Genomic DNA, 24,309 nt, shown 5'->3' with positions numbered 1-24,309 from the left:
CACTCGGCTAAGGAAGGCCTACGGTCACATATGGTCCTTGGTCTTGTGGACGATATCGGCCTCATTTAAATCGATCGCAGGTCAGTGGAGGAGGTTTTCGAGGCTCTGAAGAAACTGTATTTTTAGGGATTACCCCTGATACTCCTTCAAGAATTATTTTATGAATTTCTCCAGGGTTTTCTCCAGAAATTGTTTGGTAAATTCTGACAATTTTTTTTCTCAGGGATTTCCTATGAGAAACATCAAAGGATTCCTCTAGGAACTCTAAAATTTCTTCGGGGATTTCGCGGATTTCACCTAGCACTCCTTCTCTTAGGAATTCCACTAGGGATTTGTTCAGAATTTCTTCCAAAGATTTTAACAGGAATTCTTCCAAAGATTCTATCAGGAATACCTCTTTGAATGCCTCCAGAAATATTTACAAGGATTTCTCGTAAAATATTTCCAGAGCTCCCTCCAGGAATTCCTTAAATTACATTCCTTCAGCATTTTCTCCAGAAATACCACCAAGAATACCTCCAAGAGTTTCTCTAAGGATTCCTCTAAAAATACGTCCAAGGTTTCCTCCACGATCTACACAAGAAATAACTTTAAAATTCTACTAAGAATAGCTCCAGGAATTCTTTAGGATTAACTTCATGGTTTCTTCCAGGAATACCTTCAGGTAGAGGAATATTTTTCAGGATTCGTCCATAAATTACTGCTAACTGGAATATCTCTGATGAATTGTTAGGAATACCGTCAGGGTTTTCTCTAGCAATCAATAATATATCCATTGATTTTTTTTCAAGGGTACCACTAGGGTTTTCTCTAGGATTCCGTCAGTTATAACCCGATGAATCCTCTAAAGCAGTGATTCCTAAAGTGAAAATTTGTAAAACATAAATTGGGGAGCGAAAATCTAGAAAAAGCTGACATGGGAGCAGTTGAAAATTGTTACTTATAACCTTTGAAGAACACACTCAAGTACAACTATACAACAAGAAACTATTACTAATGCATCTGAAGGAGTATCATTTCTAAACTAAACCATTTTCATGATTTCCTTTATCTTAGACTGCTTAGAACTCTAAGCATGTTCCGTTTAAAATTATGATAGAAAACACTGAATGATTGTCAAAAACAAAAAGTTTGTAATATGCATTCATTTTTTCCATATCATGTGAATGATCGGTATTTGAGATTTTCTCTGAATCGAAAAGATAAATCACTGATATCATTGAGAACACAGATAACATGTTTTGAAAGTTCAAAACATTTATCTGAGAATTTTAAGTAATTATCCCAATGTTCAATATTGAATACCAGGAACTTTTTTGTATGGAACTTTGAAATTAAGGACTGTTCATTTTATAAAATGGACACTTTGTGCATGCTGTAACTTTTAAATATATTAATGAAATTTCAATCGGGTTTCTGTACATCGTTCGACTAGTATTTTACAATGTTGTGATAATAAAAAATCTCCAAAATAATTAAATTTCACACGAATATAGAACAACGATTAAAACGGTCGATTTTTGGAGGTTATCAAAACCAATGATTGCTCAAATTGGCTGAAAATTCGACAATTTATATTTTTTATTTTCATAAAAGGCTTGTTCTTAGGAAAAATCATCAATCAGAAGCCTGATGGTGAAAATCGAATTATTTTTGGAGCAACAATTTTACAGATATCATAAAATCATTTTCCCCCTATATTTTTTAGAGAAAAATATTTTAAATTTGAAAGGAACTGATATGATTAGATTTTTTTGGATAAAAGTACGCCCTGACGGAAGTGCTAATATAGTATTAATATGAAAAATAACTTACGCCTTCACAGAGTTACTTATTAAGTCCCAATGTCACATTTAAAGCACAATAGAAACACAATTGCTTCATTCTTAGAAGACCATTCAAAGTACATTGACAATCATCAAAATTGGCAACACTGCTGTAATGAACTGGATTCTATTTTTCAGATATTGTTTTCATAATATGTTATTCTGAGATTACCTATCGAAGTATTCGAAGAAAATCGTTAACAATTTGCTGTAGATCGATAAATATGCGTACAAAACAGAGTTGTTAGCGTTAATCAACGATTAACGTCGTTTCGTTAATTCGTTGACGTTAACCTTAAACAGTTTACGAAGCATGCGTTGATTGCGTGGAAATACGAAGGGAAATAAGCAAAATAATAAACAAGCAGACGTCATCTTATGCACCTATATTATTTTGAATCGCGAAAATTTGAACTAGTATCCTTTGATAATGGGCATAGCGACGTACGGAAAGAAAATCAGGAATGAAAAAACTACAAGACTAAACTATCCATATCTGCATATTTGTAACATTCGACAAAAGTAGGCATTTAGTAAATGATATACCTAGTTTGCATTTCATTGCAGTATTGAAGGAAACTAAAATTTCAAAAAAATCACTATGAATCCATAATTGCTTATTTGAGGCTGAAATTTTGTACAAGGGGTCGTCCATAAGTGACGTAGCATTTTTGGGGGGAGGGGGGTCTTCACGATTTTGTGACGATAGGTGACGAGGGGGAGGGAGGGGTCCCAGCTTACGGACGTAGCATTTTGAATAATTTCGGTGAAAAGAGTAACGCTAAAAAATAACAAGCGGTTTTTTTTATCAAACATCTTTGTCTGAATTATTTAACTAAAGTTGTAAAATTATGATTCAGCTTCAAAACAGTAATATAATAAGATTATAACATTCTTATCGAATTATTAAATTAACTAAGACATTTTTAATTTTTCTGAAATCAAACAGATTTTGTGACTCTTTAAATATTTATGTAAACATTATATTGTATTCGAGTCCAAACTATTTTATTTATAAATAAACAAATTTAAAGTTCAATAAGCTAAGAAAAAATCAATGCTTTATCGACTTGGATTGTTTTTCCATTTGTTAACAAGATAAAGCATCAACTGTTGAAGTTCAATACCTATTTCCTCAAAAGAATATTATATGCTCATTAAGGCAAATATTAACGTTGTTATAGTAAAACAAGATATTTATTCAGTGCGTTCAATGTTGCAGGAGATTTCCACTCAGTCAACTCAACGATTTGTTTCGATATATCATTGCTCTCGATGAAAAGCCTAGATGATAATGAGGACATCAAATTCGAGTGTTATTTTCAATGTGTTTTTTTTTCTATCTTTATTAACGAGATTTTTAGCCCTGGGCTAGTTCACCAACGGCTTTACTTCCCTTCCGAAGGAAGTCGTCACTGAAAATTTTTTAGTGACTATCTCGGGGATGTTAATTTTTCTATCATTAAGTTTTCTAAATCACTCGATAATTCAGCAAACGAGCATTTTTATTATTTCATTTTGTCATTATGAGTTGTGTTAGAATATTTCAGTATGGGTGACGATGATTAAGTTTAGTTGAAATATAAATAAAGATGATTGTTTAAAAATAGCTGATTTTTGAAACATTCCAAATATTGCAATTGTTTCTTTTTCTCTATCTGGTAACTATTTGCTGAATGGATTTGAATTTAGAAAATAATGACGGAGATCCATTCCAAATTAAGGAATTTTGTTGATCATGTTCACTTAAACCTGCTTCTTAACCAGGAATAACCAATAAAAACTCCTCTTATTTTGAACACTCACTCCTTGCTGTTAGTTTTATTAATCTGCACAAATTTTTTAATCTTTTTTGTCTACATTTTCGGCTGTATACTTGTTCTAGGTTGTAACAACAGCAAAAGTACTACATATTAAATTTAACCCAAATTTAATCAAATTAAATTAAAACTGGGAACCAAAATTATGTAACTTAAACAGAAAATAAGTTGGTTTAAACTGTTTTCCAAGTGATTTTTAAGCGCTACAGTATATTAAACTATCATTTGTCAGATTTTCAGTCGGTACTTAACATCAATTAAACATATCAAACTTTTGAATTTCTGGATCTAATTTTCGGTTTAGCCCAATCGCTGAGGAAAACAAATATAAAATTTGAAAAGGGGGGGGGGGATGCTTGATATGCTACGTATTTTCCAAGGGGGGTATCAGTATTTGTGACTAAATGCTACGAGGGGGGAGGGGGTGTAAATATTTAGCGAAAAAATGCTACGTCATTTATGGACGGCCCCCTAACTCATGTTGCATATAGGAAGAGTAGTCAAAAAATAATTCTGATAGAAATTTTGTTGCTACTACATTATGAGGCTCATGTATAATCTCAATGTGACTGTTATGCGGTTACAATTGCCAATGTGACAAAACAACTATGCATTTTTTCTAATTTTCTAGAACAATCTCAAAGATTTCGGTAAGTTGATCGAAAGTATTTGTCATTTGATAACCCTCCCCGGTACAAACTCGAAATTTTCAAAAATGTTGAATGTGACAAATATGCAGTTATGGGCAGTACATCGATCGACGAAGATATCGACACATGGAGAGGATAATTATATGCAGAATAAAAGGACCGAAGAATTCATCGACATAGGGTGAGATATCAAGATGTGGATAGTCGACTGTATGTTCAGTTAATCGTTTTTAATCATTGTCCGATAACCGACAATATTGCAATATCCCTCATAATCCCTCATGAGGGATATGCAAATCGAAGACATTTTTTGGCATACATGTGTGTTTCATAAATTAAAGTGGCGATTCCAAAAAATATTAGCCTAAAGGGGGCGAAAGTTAACAAAGTTTGGGAAACACTGCTTTAAGAAGTTCCTCCAAGAATTCCTTTAGGATTTCATCCAACAATTTCCATAGGAATCTCTCCGATGATTCCGTCCGGAGCTTCTTCATTGGTTTCTCTAGGAATTCTTCCAGAGTTTCTCCCTGTTTTTAAGAATGGATTGATTCCTGAAGGGGTCACTGTAGAAATCTCCATAAGAATTCTTGAAAAGATCATGAAAAATATCCTGAAATTACAGGGAATAGGCAGGTTAGGTTCCGAATTGGTCACATCCCCCGGGGCACCTGGAACCTACTATAAAGTGGTTATGGCAGCCGGTGATGCTGGAAATGCTTCGGAAAGCATAACCTTTGAAAATAATAAAGTTTGATGCCCATATTGATATGGTTCTGGATATGTTCCTAATTGATTACTTCCCCCAGGGCACCTGGAACGTTCTATAGAGTGGTCTGTGCATCTAATGGTTCTGAATACGCTGCAGGAAACATCATTTTTAAGGTTGGTGTCCGCTTGGATATAGCTCCGGATAATATTTACATGATTGGAAATACAAACATGACTGACCATGCTTTCCGGAACCAGTTTTACGGAAATGGTCATATTTCTGAAGATTTCCAACCAATCTTAATGTGTCCGGTGGCATTCAACTTCCTATTAGTTCTAGTTTCTAGGAAAATTGCAAACATCTATCTAACTTTACACCACACAAAAATACAAGCGACAGAAAAAATGACATTTGGACATGACGTCAGAAAATCCGGAACATCTCCGGTGTCCAGTGGCCAATATGCATGGCCAAGGAAGTTCCTAAAACTGAACCAAATTTGCCGTCGACTGCTTCCAGATGCATCCAATTTCATCCATTTTTCATAAAGTTATAAGCATTTGAATTTGGGAAAAATTTTGCCTATCTCAATCATTTTGCCTATCCCCTGTATTCTAAGAAGGATTCTTTGAAGTTCCAAGAGAAAATCCAAATCGTTATTCTTAAAAACAGGGAGAAACTCTGGAAGAATTCCTGAAGAAACCAATGGAGAAGCTCCGGATGGAATCCTTGGAGAGATTTCTAAGGAAATCGTTGGATGAAACCCTAAAGGAATTCTTGGAGTAACTCTTTAGAGGAATGCCTGCAGGAGTCACCGAAGAAAAGTTTAAACAGAATTCCAGAAAGACTCCCTGAAAGAAATCTTCATAGTTTACTTGGAGCAATCTTTTGAGATATTCATGGAGGTAGGATATTTCTGAAGAAATCTTTGAACGTTTTCCAGTAGAGATTCATGGGTTTATAACTGACGGAATCCTTGGAGGTATTCCTAGAGAAAAACCTAGTGGTACTCTTGAAAAAAACCAATGGATATGTTATTGATTGCTAGAGAAAACCCTGACGGTTTTCCTAACAAACCATTGGAGATATTCCTGGAGGAAAAAATGAAAGTATTTCTGGAGGAATTTCTGCAGGAATCTCCGGAGGAGTTACAGGATGTTACTAGACAGCTCCTATACAAATGACGGAGAAATTGATAAAAATATCCTGAAGTTTATCAGGAGGAACCCATGGTCTAATTTCAGGAGGAATCTTAGAAGCTATTGCTAGCGGAATCTAAGCAGTAATTTATGGACGAATCCTGAAAAATATTCCTCTACCTGAAGGTATTCCTGGAAGAAACCATGAAGTTAATCCTAAAGAATCCCTGGAGCTATTCTTAGTAGAATTTTAAAGTTATTTCTTGTGTAGTTCGTGGAGGAAACCTTGGACGTATTTTTAGAGGAATCCTTAGAGAAACTCTTGGAGGTATTCTTGGTGGTATTTCTGGAGAAAATGCTGAAGGAATGTAATTTAAGGAATTCCTGGAGGGAGCTCTGGATGTATTTTACGAGAAATCCTTTTAAATATTTTTCTGTATGAGTGAAGAACTAGCCATATGTGTTAAAATTCACATTAATAAAGAAAAAAAATGTAAATATTTCTGGAGGCATTCAAAGAGGTATTCCTGATAGAATCTTTGGAAGAATTCCTGTTAAAATCTTTGGAGGAAATTCTGAACAAATCCCTAGTGGAATTAAGAGAAGGAGTGCTAGGTGAAATCCGCGAAACCCCGAAGAAATTTTAGAGGAGTTCCTAGAGGAATCTTTGATGTAAAATCCTGGAGAAATTCATAAAATAATTCTTGAAGGAGCATCAGGGGTGATCCCTAAAAATATGGCTGAAAGATGTTTTGCAGATATTCCTCAACGAATTCTTGGAGATATTCAGATTCTTCAGAGCCTCGAAAACCTCCTCCACTGACCTGCGATCGATTTAAATGTGGCCGATATCGTCCACAAGACCAAGGACCATATGTGACCGTAGGCCTTCCTTAGCCGAGTGGTTAGAGTCCGCGGCTGCAAAGTAAAGCCATGCTGAAGGTGTCTCGGTTCGATTGCCGGTTGGTTCAGCATCTTTTCGTAATGGAAATTTCCTTGACTTCTCTGCGCATAAAGTATCATCGTACCTGCTACCCGATATACGAATGCGAAAATGATAACTTTGGCAAAGAAAGCTCTCAGTTAACTACTGTGGTAGTGCTCATAAGAACACTAAGCTGAGAATCAGGCTTTGTCCCAGTGAGGACGTAATGTCAAGAAGAAGAAGAAGATGTGACCGTGTCATGATAGTGTCATTTCTTTGCTCGCTGGTCTCCTAATATCACCCTGGAGTGCAATGTTGAACAATGAATTCCAAAGTGCGTCTCCTTACTTCCATCTAAATTCACACACGACATTGACACCTCGTCTCCAATCCAAACAGATGGTGAGTCTGCTAGTTATACTCCAAGAATTTATCTAAGTTCATTTGCAAGATGTATATGGTAATATCTGATTCGTTGTCGGATCGGCCCTCCCAAAAACCAGCCTGGGATTCCTCAAGTGGTCTCAGTCTGAAGGTATCCCTGGGAAACTCCTGAGAACATTAACTGAAAGAATTCCTGAAGGAATTTGTGGAGAAATTATTGGAACAACTTGGAAATTGCAGGATAGATCTTGAATATTTTCTAAATTAATATTTTCATGTGAATGCAGTAATCATGCTTTTGTTTTGTGTGAAAAGCATTTAATTGAGATCATGAGAAAAATTAAGAATATTGTGTATTAAATCTTCGAGCTGTTTAGTGGAATAGGTACCTATAAATAAAAGAAAACCCGAATCTAGTACTATACCATTTAATTCCACTAGAGTTTTTTTTTTTTCATTTATTTAATATTGCAGTGCTTTTTTGGCTGTCCTTAAGCTACATGCTCATTTCCAAAGAATTTCAGAGCTGGGAGGGGTCTCGTGGACTTAGTCCCATATAAAATATTTAAAACGTATATGCCTCTGCCCATATACACATACAAAACAGCAACTTTGGCTGAGAAAACCTTTCAGTTAACAACTATGTAAGTGCTCATAAGTACACTAAGCTGAGGAGCAGGGCTCTGTCTCAGTTGGGACATAACGCCAGAAAGAAAATTAAGATCATATTGTCTACAAAACAGAAACAAGTGATCAGTGGGAGGGGGTGTGTTTGAGGGTCAACCCTCCCTCCCTCTCCACCTTAGTGGATTTTGGAGTAAGTTTTTGGTGTGAAACCACTTGAAATACGAAAAACGCTCTTAAAACCATGTTTGGCTTATTCAGTTTTGAAAATGTGAATTGAATTTTATTTTTAAAATTAAACATTTGGATTTGAAATTCAAATTAGTGAGAGGCTTTAGTGATCACCAAAGTTCTTGATACTATTAATGAAATATTGTTCATCCCAAAAAATGTTTTGCTACGTGTCGTGTTTACACTTTCGCCTTCTTGACATTTCGGAGGTTCTGTTACTAAAATGATGAAGGATATTTCCCTTCACGAAATTTTACAGGCTTGCCATAGTGACAACCATTAGCATCCGTAAATTGCTGTGGGAGCTTTAAATAACATGAAACTAGTTTTGTTTGAAAAATGACATATTCTCATATTTCCGGGTTTTGGTGGGTTTCCAGCAGGTATTTTTTTAAATTTAATTCGTGTTAAATCATACACATTTATGCCTTGAATATGTTCCATGAGTCAAATTTTAAATGATTTTGCCATCGCTAGAGTTACAGTTAACTTGATGATTAAAACGTGATTAAAGTTTGGAAAGAGCTTCAATTTCTAATTGTGACTGTGACTGTTTAAAGTTCATTTCAATACATTTAATTGTTAAATTATATTCAATTTGATTTCTAATTTTCCATCTATTAGAGCAAACTGCAAATATTTCAAATGTTATGGTTCAAAATTAACACTTCTCTTGGTTTTTAATTCAAATTTAAAAAAAATAGAACTCAGTAACTCAACAGAGAGAGAGAGAGAGAGAAAAAAAATGAAATTTTGAACTACAAATATTTGGGTACTGATCTGATTACTATTTGATTTAGAGCATAACAAAAGGTTTATTTATATTTTATTATTCTTGTACAAGAACCTCATCAACCTGCTTGATAAAATTGTGTCGTTTTCGTTCAATCTATCATAAATTATTTCAATAATGAAGTAAAAATGTTGGAATTTGATGAATTATTTGATTTTTTTTCAAAATATTTGATTTCATATTACAAACATTGCAAGGCTTCAGGCTTTTTTTTTTAAGAGAAGTACTGATCTACAAATTGTGACTTTTAATTGTTGTGACTGCACATAGAACCTTTTAAACTGCCAAAGTCTCAACTTCAAAAGAAATTCTTAATTTTATGCAGTTATTCTATTATTTTGCTGGATAAAAGAAAAACAAAATGATGTGGTTGAACCGTCTTGAGCCATCCCAATTTTTGTAAAAATATCCACTTTTTTGCGTCGTTCGTCTCCCCAGAGCAATTTTCTGGTTACGACACTGAAAATTCTATGAAATATTACATGTAGGTCTATTATTTGATTTTATAAAAATAGTTAACTGAGAGATTATTGATCTATTGAACATAATTTGTAAGCAACCTTATACAGAAAACCAAGCTGTAGTAGGATAGACGGTCACTAATTTTGTGAGATATTTCATCCTGCTGCTCCAACAGTTCACGCTAAGCATTAGTGCGATACCTAAATTACTTTATTGAACCTAAGAATTCACCTCGCTCGTGCTGTGTATCACGGGCGAGGTTTACTTGGTAGTGTTGTACTTTTACAACGGCGTGAATTCTACTCTCACTTGTCCACCTCTATGTAATTAATAGACGACCTAAAACCCTTCAAAATGCATCAAAAGTTCCACGTCATAGGCGAGAAATGCATAAATTGAGTCCTCGCTACACGCGCAAGCGCACCCCCCATCTGCTCTGCACCATAGCTCAGCTACTAGTGCGAGGAATTTAAAGGGATCAGTCTTTATGAACACACTTTCGCTACTGCTGTGGTCGTGCGGCGACCGCACTAAATCTATTTATGCGTCTGTTTGCAAACCAAACGCCGCGAAGAGAAGAAAGAAATGGCGCATGTTGCGAAGCGATTTCATTTCCCCTTCGCTTCGGCACGACCGACATCTGTCGTTTCCGAGCACTTCATCCACACGCGGAGGCAACACACGAACGGACGAACGAATAGAGTTATCAGCCGATATTTATTTTGATTTTTTTGCTCTTTGAAGCACAACTTTCAACATGATATTGTGACGAATCTACAAGAGATACACTTTTGCTCTCAAGACACTTTGGTAGCTAACAAGTTAATGCATGTTTTGTAGAAGAATTTTTTTAACATTAATTACGATAATTTTAATAAAATTCATAAAAATACGTCGAAAAATGCTGATTTTTCCGTCACTTTTTGCAAACTTTTCGTAATTTGAGCCTTTGAATCATTTTCTACAAAAATTACGTCCAAGAAACTAAGATAGATTAGATCATAAGCTTTCGATTCATGCGCTGAGATTAAATGTATGACGCATAGTTAATTAGATATGTGGTTCCAAAGATGAACAAGTTGAATATCTTAAAATCGTGAATAACTCACTTAGCAGTGATTTGCGACCCTATGTTCCATGGGCACTTTTTCATATCTCATGGAGACCTATCTACCCTCCAATTATTAAAAACATGGAACCAAACACCCTGTATATATATATATATATATATATATATATATATATATATATATATATATATATATATATATATATATATATATATATATATATATATATATATATATATATATATATATATATATATATATATATATATATATATATATATATATATATATATATATATATATTTTGAATAAATGGGCGTGGAGAACAAAGTTCCTTTGGCAATTGCTAGGCTTTTGGAGATCTCTATGAAAAATGTGATACAATGTGATCTGCTGAACAACTTTGTTAAAAAACCTAATACTCGAGCGTTTCAGGATCTTTAAATATTGAAGATCGAATTAAATTTGCTACAAATATCACCTCTCGGATAAATTTACAATCAGATAGCCCTTGGTCTGCTGAACAACTTTGCCGAAGACACAAACCTTCTTGCTTATCAGTGTCTCTGAATATGGAAGATTATTTGGAAATTTGTTACTAGCGCCACCTAGCGGATATATTTTCAATTAGGTTTGTTACTACCGGGTAGCTCTTGATCTCCTGAACAACTTCCAGCCAACCTTCTAGCTCATCAGGAACTTGATATAGAAAATTAAAAAAAAAAAGTTACTAGCACCACCTAGTGGATAAATGTCCAATTACAATTGTTACTGCCATATAGCCTTGATCTGCTGAACAATTTTGCACAATACATCAAACTTCTTGCACATTTGGGTCTTGAGATATCCGTTGATTGAATGATTTGTCCAATTTTGGTCCAATCCGGAGTAACTCTGGAACCACTTGGACCATATTCCCAAGTATCCCGTACCGTAAACTAGAAGATTTTTTCGGGAAGTTCTAAAATTTTTAAAATCCATCGAATAACAAAATAGTTATGCACATTTTAGTGTGTTTTTCAGCATTTGAAAATCAAATTGGCTGTATGAAGGTAAAGTAACTTATTTTTACACTACCCTTTCACGCTCTGTTGCTGATGCGACCAGGCGTGCTGAAGTAGGACAGCCATTTTCAATTCAAATTAAGTTTCACTTGTTTGCATCAGTTGTGTTGTTCCGTGGAAAATACACAAATGCGTTTTATGTAACATGGTTTACGTATAAGCAAAGACTCGATTTTAACTGTGAATTTCATCGAATGATTATTCTACTTGTGTCTGCAGGGAAGTCGCATAAATAAGCTCGCAGTAACTAAAAACAGTCATTGCGTTGAAGCAATCATAAGTTATACAGTTAACTCTCCCTTACTCGATATTCCGTATCTCGATATCGAGTTAGAGAACCATAATAAAAGTTGGTTTTCATGGCTAACTCGATGGTCCCTCAGATCACAGCTGCACTGGTTTTGTGTTCTGTAACTCGATACCTCCCTAACTCGATGGTCCCTTCAATAGCGAGTAAGGGAAAGATGACTGTACTACAATAGATCAAATGTGAGATTTCCGCTCGTGAGCTATTTCCAAATCATCTGCAAATTAGCCAAGCGTATATGGTTCTTCGTAACTGTTGTCAATATCTGGAACATTTCATGAGAAAGCTCCAATGACTAATTCTGGACAAACATTTAAAAAGGGCACATCGACTTTGGTAAACATTGGCTTTGCAAGACGCTGTTGAGCCCAATTCAACTCGATCAAGCTCACCAATACCACTATCAGGAAGAGCTAACACCAATCTTTCTGATAGCGGTGTTAGTTTGCGTGGTCGGGCAAAAAAGGGCTCAACAGCAACGTTTCTGAAAAAAAGGCTCAAGACCTTGTCACTTCCCCATAAGAAGGCCGCATGAGACGGAGACAAAACGGTTGAAAGAAGTTGCAGAGGAATTGATTTCCCACATATCAACTCTGCCAACTAAAAACCAGGTTCGATATAGTGGAACCAAAAAGAAAAAAAAAAGCTATACGGGTCTCACCATGGAGAAATCAAAGCAGAGATTTCACATAATAATTAGTAAAGATTTATTACTTACTTGTTAGTTATGATACTTAATCCTAATGTGGAGTGGGCGTCAGTGTATGGTGTATCCCTCGGCGGCTGCACAAAACGGGTCTGCCCGGACAGACAGGGGTTAACCACCGGCGCCAAGCCGGCATCTCCATCGCTGACCACGCTAGTACCGAATCTAGGGTCGCAACACTGAGCCACCGTATGGCTACCATCACCATGGGTTTTTGGGTGAACAGAAAGGCCTATATGAAAACAATTTTTAATAGGCACTTTAGGTCACTCGCAGGATATTGGGATACATTTCAGGGATTACGATTCACCCTAATCTTACCGATCTCCGTAATCTTTGTAACACTACTCCATTTTTCTACTCGCTCGCACAAACGGATTCATTCCACTATGTGGGTACTTGAAAGTGGAGCACATCTAAATTTCTTCTCTTCTTGCCACTTACAGCTTTCGTCAGTCAGGCTATCTGCGTTCGAAAGCTTGAATTCACTTGTTGCCTGCTTAACATTTAACTGACTACTGACTTTGCATCAACTAAATGACCCAGCTCAAACCATGATGGTGTATCACATCTCATCGGTGGGTGGCGATAACGAGAGGCGAATCGAGAGATGGGATGCTGCGAGAGTGTATCGGCCTGTGATGAGGGTTACTGATAAGGTTTTTATGGGTAGTTTATGATTACGGAGTATCTATCTTCAGATTCTCTTTGAGATGTGATCGTAACGATCGTCTCTATGTGCTCACCATCTGTGATCTATTTTTTTTTTGGAGAGGCATGGAGAATTGGCTCTTTTGTAACTGTGGTCAGCTATTGCTGCTGACCAGACGATGTGTTCTGTTGTGTGTGTTGTAAGTGTAGTGTTTTACATATGGTAAGGGATCTATACTTCCATTTCATATGGTAGACTTTGTGGAATCATTTAAAGCCACACGCGAGGACGGTAGTAGTGGGTATGCAGGTTACAATACCCTCACACCAGACTGCAATATAGGGATAACATCTCTATATAGCAGTGGTTTCTCTCTTACCATTTGCAATCCAATCATGTGTTCGACATTTGTCGACCTTGTAAAGCAGTGTAAGGTGTCGTCAAGTGTTATCTGTATTCCAACACAAAGATCATTCTTGTCCGAGCAAAATTTTCAACTCTCATATGTGAAAGGATGTTTGTTTACCAGATATCAATGCTTATTTTTACTAGCTCTATTTCAGCTCAACATGTACTTTAAGAACAGGGACTTACTTGGTCCAAGAACAGATCAACGATGACTCTCGATGAACTGCTGTGTCTACATAGAGTTTGTTTATATTGCTGTTTGCGTTTGACGTGCAAACCTTGGCTAACTGGGCTTCAAATGCGGTAACACAAAGCAAGCAAAGGATACTTAGCAACCATGATCCATTTCACCGCCAACCTAGCAAAGAAAATCAAATTTTGACTTCGCATTACTTGTGAAAAATCTTACCGCGTTTGGTGTTCCCGCATTTGATATTTGCGTTTCAAATGCACACAGCAATATTTCAATTGATTTTGTTTTGCGCAGACAACTGAAGGTCGTGCTGGCGCTCAGCTGAGGAGCTCCAAACATTGGGCAAAAAAAATTAATAACAATACAAATCGTGCAAGCAACTCTAACATTCATTGATCATAACTATCCACACATTTTCCATATCAATACATTATAACACAACAAATTCAAACACGGACATACAGTCTAGTTGAGTTTCACTCAAGCATATACTCTCAGTAACATTTACGCAAATAACAGATCAACTCAAATTAACATTCCTCAAACACTGTCTTAAATCTACGCGAAATCTCGTTTACGCTTACGCAAATATCTTATTGACTCAAACTCTCAAATACGAACTTTCTTTGCTTAGGCTACGCGAACACTCGGTTTATCCTACGCAAATATTCTTTCAATTCAAACTTCTACACATACACGAATTTTGTTATGCTTAAACTACGCAAACTCTCGGTGATCACCAATTCCTCGAGCATCCTTTACCAATGTTTCTCAATTATTCAAACGCACGCGATTTTCATTTGTACAACCCAATCCAAGATTTCTCGGACATTACACGAACTAACATACTAATCTCAGTAAGACATACTTCTCGAACTAATTCTCATACAATCTATTCAGGAATCAAATCTTGTGCCGCAAACACACCTAAATTCCTTCCTTCCTCATCTTCTAGCTCATATGATGTTGCTCCTCTTCTGGCTATAATTTTACAAGGGACATAAACGGGGCCAAGTTTGGCTGAATAGTGATCTACAGCACTTGAAATTTTGAAATTCTTCTTGTAAACTTTTTGACCAATGGTAAAAGTGGGTGGCAGACCTTTGTGCTTGCTGTCATAGTTCTTTTTATACTTTTCAAACTGTTTTTTATTTTTTTTAATTACCTCTTCATACACGGTGCCCATAACTTCATTCCTGCGTTGGATGAATTGATCTGATGATGGATCAGAAGTGTACCTATCCTGGAGATGGTCCCTTCCATCAACTATCGACTCATAGCCATGCACCAGGAAAAAAGGTGTGAATCCCGTCGATGAATGTTTGGTATTATAGATCGCGAATTCTATTTCAGGGATCCGAGAGTCCCAAATACGGTGATCATTTTGGCAATATGTTCGAATACACGCCAGAATGACTCTGTTCACTCGCTCAACAGGGTTGTTTTGACAATGTCTCCTGCTATTTTTAAAATGTTGAACATGAAACTTAGACAACAAATCTTGAAACTTATTAGCTAAAAACGTTACAGCGTTATCTGAAATTACCACTTGTGGAGCCCCAAATTTCAAAAACCAATCACACTTAATCAACTGAGTCAAACTTTCAACACTAATCTTTTTAACAGGGAACAGACGAACATATTTAGTGAACACATCCAGACAAACTAGCAGATCACTATTTCCAGACTTACTACGCACAAAACCGCTAATATAATCCATAGCAATCATTTGAAATGGACGCGTAGCATCCTTTTGCTCCCCCATTGGAGGAACAGTAGCAATCGTCGAATGCTTAGATTGCTTACAAATGCCACACTTAGATAAAATCCTTTTGACATCAGATTTCATCTTAGGCCAATAATATTTTAATTTTATTCGCTCAAGGGTTTTATCTGCTTCAAAATGCATTAGTTTGGCATGTTCCTCATCCACTAGTTGTGTCATCTTGTCAGGTGGCACAACCACTTTCCATTCCAGTCTGCCCATGTCAAGAGAAGATCTGGAAGTGACAAACTTGTACAAGTCGCCATTTTCAATTTTAAAATTCTGGTATTTTTCTGGTGTATTGCTCACTTTACTTTTCAACTCATTGTACCATTTTGAAGTCGAGTCATCGAAGACGGCACAAACAGCACGACTAAGGGTATCGCAAACTACATTGTCCCGTCCCTTTCTATGCTTGATGGTCATGTCGAATTCTTGTAATTTAACTGACCATCGTGACAATCGTGAGCTAGGACGCCACTTCGAATTGCAGATGAACGTCACTGCAGAGCAGTCCGTTACCAGTGTAAAGTGTGCACCCTCCACATAACTTCTGAAATGCTCGATTGCTTCGAGTGCAGCTAAACCTTCCTTGTCGGTGGGCCCATACTTCTTTTCACAAGAGCTCAGCTTCCGTGAAAAATAGGCAATAATGTGCTCTTTACCATCCAACTCCTGCGTCAGTATGCCAGCTATTGCCACATCACTGGCATCGGTTTGAATAGTAAATTCTTTTGCCCAGTCTGGGCTCCGAGATCAAACATTCTTTTAGTTTGATAAATGCCTGTTCTGCTTTATCATTCCACCTAATCTTCTTGGGCTTGCCTTTTAACAAGTCAGAGATAGGGGCTGATATACCGCTAAAATTCGCATCCTAAGAATCTGCAAATCTCCTTTGGAGTTTGCGGTCGAGCAAACTTGGAGATCGCAGTAACTCTTTCAGGGTTCGGCTGGTAGCCGTTCTCTGAAAGAATAAAACCTAAATATTTTACTCTTTTCAGGCAGAATTTACACTTAGCCAAATTCACAGAGAGGTTAGCTTCTCGTACGCAATCAGCGACATTTTTTAGATATTTTATGTGATCCTTGAATGTTCTGGTTGCAATTATAATATCATCAAGATAGGAAAATATGAAAGGTTCGTAGAGCCCTTCTTTCAAAACTCTGTCAAGAATACGAGACATGGTAGCACTGCTGTTGATTAAACCAAAGGGAAGTCTTTTGTATTGAAAGAGACCCCTGCCAATTATTTTAAAGCTTGTATATTTCTTGGAGTCTTCGGCAAGCTTTACCTGAAGAAACGATTCTTTCAAGTCCAGCACCGAAAAGTAGCGATTTTTGCCTAAGTTGTTCAAGATTCTCATGGAACTTGCCAAAGGATATGCGTCTCTAACAGTTTTAGCATTTAACTTGCGAGCATCTAAACAAAGCCTCATATCACAATTTTCTTTGGTAACTGGTACAACTTGCAAGGCCCAATTTGAGTTTGAGGGTTCAATTATGTCTAAGTCCAATAATCGATTTATTTCTTCATTGACTTTCTTTTGAATTGTGGGCGACCATGGATGGGGATTCAAATGAATGGCATTTTTATCTGTAAGTTCAATGCTATGCTTCATGACATTGCAAGCTTCTAGAGTGCTCTGATATTTTGAAAGTACTTTTAACGGATTCTAGTAATTCAGTCTCTTCTGCATCAAGGAGATGAGAGGCTGGCTGAATTTCATTGTTTAATTCCACATTATAGTTAGCCAACGTATCAAACACTTCAACATCTTCAAAGGTAAGCTTAATATTAAATAATTTGAAAAAGTCCATCCCTAGAATGCATCGAGCACCAAGTTCAGGCACAACTAAACAAGGTAAAATTCTAGTGGTTTGCTTGATTGTAAATGGAACGTGAACAAATCCTTTGATCTGCATTGGTTCACCACTGGCAGTTGAGATTTTAACGTTTTTGTTCAGATCTTGAATTTGTAAAAAGTTGGTTAAATTTCCAAAGTGTTCTCCAACTAATGACACATTACTCCCACTATCCAATAATCCATGCAGCTGCAATCCTAAAACACTAAATTTCAAAAAAAAATCTTGCATCGTTATTTAAATTAACAAAAACTGTTTCAATTTGATGAAAATAACCAACGTAATTTGTTATATCATCAGTTTCGTGTTTCTCAATGGTACAATCTGTATCCTGGAATTCTGAAACGATTTGTTGAAATGCATTTATGATTTGAGGGTTACGACTCAAATCTGGAGGAATTTCTGAGGTTGGGGAAACCACCTCCTTTAATCTCCCCTTCTCTGGTTTTTTGCCTCACAGAATGGACATTCCTCGTAATGAAATTCCGGGAGTCCACATATGCAGCAAAATACATTGCACCTTGAGAAACATTTAGTGAAATGATGACCAAATTTTCTGTAATTAAAACAAATTCTGCGATCTGGAACTTTATAGTGCCTCAGAATATCATCCAACGACAACTCCCTCCATCCACAATCTGGTTGGTATTCTTGCTGAATATTTTGATTATTGTTATAATTAGAATTGTTCCTTGGTCTATTGCTTTGCGGGTTGAAATTTTGATTTGAGTTGCTTTGGTTATTTCTACTATTATTTTGATTATGTTGTTGAACTCGTTGTTGATTGGTTTGATTACTATTGTTCGATTATGGTCCGACAATGGAGTGAAGGTTTGCTCTAGGATTGCTATTAAAATTGATTTCATTTATTTTTTGATTTTCGAATGAGAGAACAAACTTATTCATGATTGATTCATTATTGTTATCAATTCTAGTGCACAGTTGTTCAAGAGTGTGAATATCTTTAACGTCTACTAAGGCCAATCGGTCTCGGTAGATGGGCCTCATTGTGTGCCACATTATGTCGAATTTGTCTTCTTCAGACATTGGAGTGGTTCTGCACAAAAAGAACTGTTCCATGCGAACCAAAAAGTTCGAAAATAATTCTGCTTTCGCCTGAAACATTGAAAATGAACGCACTTTGATGTAGTGGTCAATGTTGCTTGGCAAAAACTGGTGTCTCAAGGCTTGGATAAAATAATCCCAGTTCTTGTTGCGTAAAATCGGCCATTTCGCAACAAACCAGTCTTGAGCAGGCCCTACTAAAAGAAAATGGGTTGATTCAAACAATTCTTCTTTTGACATCTTTTCAGATTGTGCAAAGAATTCAACTCTTCGAAGGAAAAGATTCAAACCGATTCCATTGTCATTACCTGCGTACTTGATCGGCCATTGAGAAACCGGAAGCGATTTGCTGTTTTGTGAGCTTCTATTTGGAAGGTTAAAAAATAGGGGATTGTTCGACAAAGCTGGATTTGAAAACTGAGAAGTAATGTTGAAACCCGGTGGAAGAAATTCAACCGAATCCTTCTGGTCTTCAACTAAAATCACTTCAGGATTGAAATTCAAATCTAAATCAGGAGCACCATTTTGTTCCTGAACTACCGACGAAATCTTCTTCTTAGTACCCGTGTACTTTTCACCTGCTATCATTGGTTCGCGAATGCTATCTAAATTTTCACCGCGCGTAACTTTTTCACGCTGCATTGCCGGTGGCGGCGGGGGAGGAATAATTTGCCTTTCATTATCCGGATTTTTCTCGAGCTCGCGTTTATCCCGTTGATTTTCCACAACCGAATCCGCAGTTTGCTTTGCTTTATTCTCATAAACCTCGTTTAATCTGTCCCGAAATGTGGGAGAGATTGTGAGTCTACGAACTTGCCGCTGACTCATTTTATTTATATTCATCACCGGACTAGCTTCACTATCAAAATCGACTAAATTATCCGCGATATCTTCACTTCCTACGCTATGCGCCATTAGTGTCCTTTCACTTTAATTGCACTTTTCTTCTAGGTATTCAATTAACGACGAAACGATTACTTTTGAGATCGGCCAATCTATTCATTATCCTAAAAACTGAAAATGTGTTAAAGTATGGAAAAACGTATGGAAATTCAATGAAATGAAAATGAAATTGGAAGAATACTTATAATACTAGTAACGTTCATAAAGCTTCAAGTAAATTCAATTCAATATACTAATTCTATTCATTAATACTATTAATCTATTTACATATTTACAACTCCTTGCCAAAACTCCAAAAATGCAAGGCATAATTCAAATTTCTTTTCAAAATCCATTATAGAAATTCAATAAAAGTTCAAAAGTTTCAATTCAAAGAAAACTATTCTAAAGGTATTTACAAAAGCCATCCACCATTGCACATGAAAATTCAAAACCTGCTTTATTATAAGCGAATGACTCCATGATTGAAAAACTTCGTCAAGATGGTTATCCACTGTACATTTACATTTACGTTGGGCGCCATTTGTCACCTCCCCATAAGAAGGCCGCATGAGACGGAGACAAAACGGTTGAAAGAAGTTGCAGAGGAATTGATTTCCCACATATCAACTCTGCCAACTAACAACCAGGTTCGATATAGTGGAACCAAAAAGAAAAAAAAAAGCTATACGGGTCTCACCATGGAGAAATCAAAGCAGAGATTTCACATAATAATTAATAAAGATTTATTACTTACTTGTTAGTTATGATACTTAATCCTAATGTGGAGTGGGCGTCAGTGTATGGTGTATCCCTCGGCGGCTGCACAAAACGGGTCTGCCCGGACAGACAGGGGTTAACCACCGGCGCCAAGCCGGCATCTCCATCGCTGACCACGCTAGTACCGAATCTAGGGTCCCAACACTGAGCCACCGTATGGCTACCATCACCATGGGTTTTTGGGTGAACAGAAAGGCCTATATGAAAACAATTTTTAATAGGCACTTTAGGTCACTCGCAGGATATTGGGATACATTTCAGGGATTACGATTCACCCTAATCTTACCGATCTCCGTAATCTTTGTAACACTACTCCATTTTTCTACTCGCTCGCACAAACGGATTCATTCCACTATGTGGGTACTTGAAAGTGGAGCACATCTAAATTTCTTCTCTTCTTGCCACTTACAGCTTTCGTCAGTCAGGCTATCTGCGTTCGAAAGCTTGAATTCACTTGTTGCCTGCTTAACATTTAACTGACTACTGACTTTGCATCAACTAAATGACCCAGCTCAAACCATGATGGTGTATCACATCTCATCGGTGGGTGGCGATAACGAGAGGCGAATCGAGAGATGGGATGCTGCGAGAGTGTATCGGCCTGTGATGAGGGTTACTGATAAGGTTTTTATGGGTAGTTTATGATTACGGAGTATCTATCTTCAGATTCTCTTTGAGATGTGATCGTAACGATCGGCTCTATGTGCTCACCATCTGTGATCTATTTTTTTTTGGAGAGGCATGGAGAATTGGCTCTTTTGTAACTGTAGTCAGCTATTGCTGCTGACCAGACGATGTGTTCTGTTGTGTGTGTTGTAAGTGTAGTGTTTTACATATGGTAAGGGATCTATACTTCCATTTCATATGGTAGACTTTGTGGAATCATTTAAAGCCACACGCGAGGACGGTAGTAGTGGGTATGCAGGTTACAACCTCTTGGGCCCTTTTCAAACGTTTGTCCAGAATTCTGGAAGTTGTCAGTTGGCTGATAGTGAAGCTCATGTTCTTTTCTAAAAACAATTGCTCATTGTATGCAAAGGTTAGATGAATATCTGATGAAAGCAACGCTAGACAATCGTTTGTTCCTTTACCCTTACGAAAATCGAATCGAGATAAATATTACGATACCTTAAATCTGGGGTAACATTGATCAGCATTTATTTTAATTAGGTACATTTTGTAATGCAAATGTTTCAAGTTTTAATTATGTTAATGATTGTACATGTAAATGTTGTAACGGGAAGTAACGACAATTGACTTCATGAGAAAAATGATTTTATCATAGTAACCCACGACATGTCAGTGAAAAATAATACCTCCATTATTAGTACACTGTTCCTTTAGTTGCGGTATATTTTTAATTTGTGTTCCTATAGTTGTGGTATCCGTGGTTTTCTTATGGGATCCTCCATTATAGGAACATTTTACCGCAAGTATTGGTACAAGCGAGGAAAGTTTTAGCAATTTTAGTGTTATTTCATCAGTTGTAAAGCAATTTGAATGCTCTGTTAAACTATTCCGTGTATTAACAAGCCAATACGTCGATTGGCAGTGTCGGTTCTGTGGCTAATGTAGTAAAATCAGTCAAATTGGCACTACCATAACTATAGGAACACTTACAAATAATGGATTATTTACCCTACTGTATTTTGTTTTCTGGACGATTCAAGCATGTTTGAAAAAATATTTTTTGCCATTCCGTTGCAAATAAGCCTTATTTTCTCAAGAGAATGGACAACATAACAGCCTATTTTTCCTTCCGAAAGAAACAGTGCTGAAAAGTGCTAAAAGTATCGAAAATTAGTACTTTACAGTACTGTTGTGGGAGCTATCAAAATGAAGTCGGATTGCATCCATACGTCATTTATTCAATTGTTCTGAATTTCTTTATGACTTCGTTAACTAGGTTCTGATTCTACATCCGTTTGTTGGACCGAATTGAGTCGTATTCAAATCATAGATTCGTATGTAGAATCAGGAGCGGTTGTAAGGAGTTGACTGTAAGGTATTCTGAGTTGAAATAGGACGTAGAAGAGTCAGTAGAATATATAAGTTCAGATCTCCTGTCTATCTTTATGAGGCGATTCGTGTATACGTATTCACGAGTAATCCAGCAAAAGAATGACTAATAATGTAGCTGAAAGCTGCGTTTACCTGATCTTACTTCGAAAACAGCCCATCCCCAAGAAATAATCCAACTGTAACGGCATTTTCGTAATTGCAGCAGCAGCACAACTCTGCTGAAAAAATCATCATTTTGCAACTTTTTGCATAAAAAAACTATTGAAAAATTTATGCTTGAACAAAACTCAATTTTCGCAAAAACTCTGTTTTTTATTAACTCATGAATATAAGAATGAGAAGCTCCATTTGAGCGTTGAAAATGTTCCAACTATGAACGTTGACTCGAAACTTTTACGAGATAGGTCATTCCGATCAATGTTCCCCGGATTACAGTATGTGAAAGTCAAAACTAATCTACACAATAAAATAAAATTGTTAATTAATTCGCATATTGCTTCAATAACGACTGTCATTCTAGTTCATTAATAGGAAATATCTTAATCAAAATTGAAAAAAAAAAAAAAATTTATGTAATATTTGCTATTGTTATCCAAATCTCGATGAATCTTGAATACAACTAATATTTTTTTCTACTTTAAACTTTGGATTGAGAACGATTCATTCAAAATTCTATGTCATGAACTATTATGTACGACTTTTCAATTCAATCGTAAAAACCTCTGCCATAAGATTCCCACTGGAAGAACACGGGTAAAATTCAATTTGCAGGAACAACAAAAGAAAACCTGTCAATTTTTCCCCAGCTTTACAATGCATTCCATTTCAGTAGTCCATGTCAATGTGCCAAAAATGTGGAATAATAGAGACATTCGTGCTATAAGCATTACTGTTGTTAACATGTTAAAAAAAATCAATTTTTTTCAACAATAAATCAACGACATTAATAAACTTTCGGCGTACCTTTGAGTAAATGTTGTTGTCTGTCACTTTAACTCTTTCTTCCTTTTGCATGCATCGGGTTATTTGATTATTTCTCTTGTTGTTCTGTATGTGTTGTATCACATTTTTCATAGAGATCTCCAAAAGCCTAGCAATTGCCAAAGGAACTTTTTTCTCCACGCCTGCTAGAACTCCAAAATGTAAATAGATCAGTTAATCAAAGTCCTTCCAGTTAATTAAAGTCATTTCAAATTATTTATTCAAAATATATATATATATATTATATATTATATATTATAGTGCTGTTCGAAGTAAGATCAGGTAAACGCAGCTTTCAGCTATATTATTAGTCATTCTTTTGCTGGATTACTCGTGAATACGTATACACGAATCACCTCATAAAGATAGACAGGAGATCTGAACTTATATATTCTACTGACTCTTCTACGTCCTATTTCAACTCAGAATACCTTACAGTCAACTCTTTACAACCGCTCCTGATTCTACATACGAATCTATGATTTGAATACGACTCAATTCGGTCCAACAAACGGATGTAGAATCAGAACCTAGTTAACGAAGTCATAAAGAAATTCAGAACAATTGAATAAATGACGTATGGATGCAATCCGACTTCATTTTGATAGCTCCCAAAACAGTACTGTAAAGTACTAATTTTCGATACTTTTAGCACTTTTCAGCACTGTTTCTTTCGGAAGGAAAAATAGGCTGTTATGTTGTCCATTCTCTTGAGAAAATAAGGCTTATTTGCAACGGAATGGCAAAAAATATTTTTTCAAACATGCTTGAATCGTCCAGAAAACAAAATACAGTAGGGTAAATAATCCATTATTTGTAAGTGTTCCTATAGTTATGGTAGTGCCAATTTGACTGATTTTACTACATTAGCCACAGAACCGACACTGCCAATCGACGTATTGGCTTGTTAATACACGGAATAGTTTAACAGAGCATTCAAATTGCTTTACAACTGATGAAATAACACTAAAACTGCTAAAACTTTCCT

Source organism: Aedes aegypti, chromosome 2, assembly GCF_002204515.2.
Source record: "Aedes aegypti strain LVP_AGWG chromosome 2, AaegL5.0 Primary Assembly, whole genome shotgun sequence".
Classification (NCBI taxonomy): domain Eukaryota; kingdom Metazoa; phylum Arthropoda; class Insecta; order Diptera; family Culicidae; genus Aedes; species Aedes aegypti.
This window is presented reverse-complemented; position numbering follows the sequence as displayed.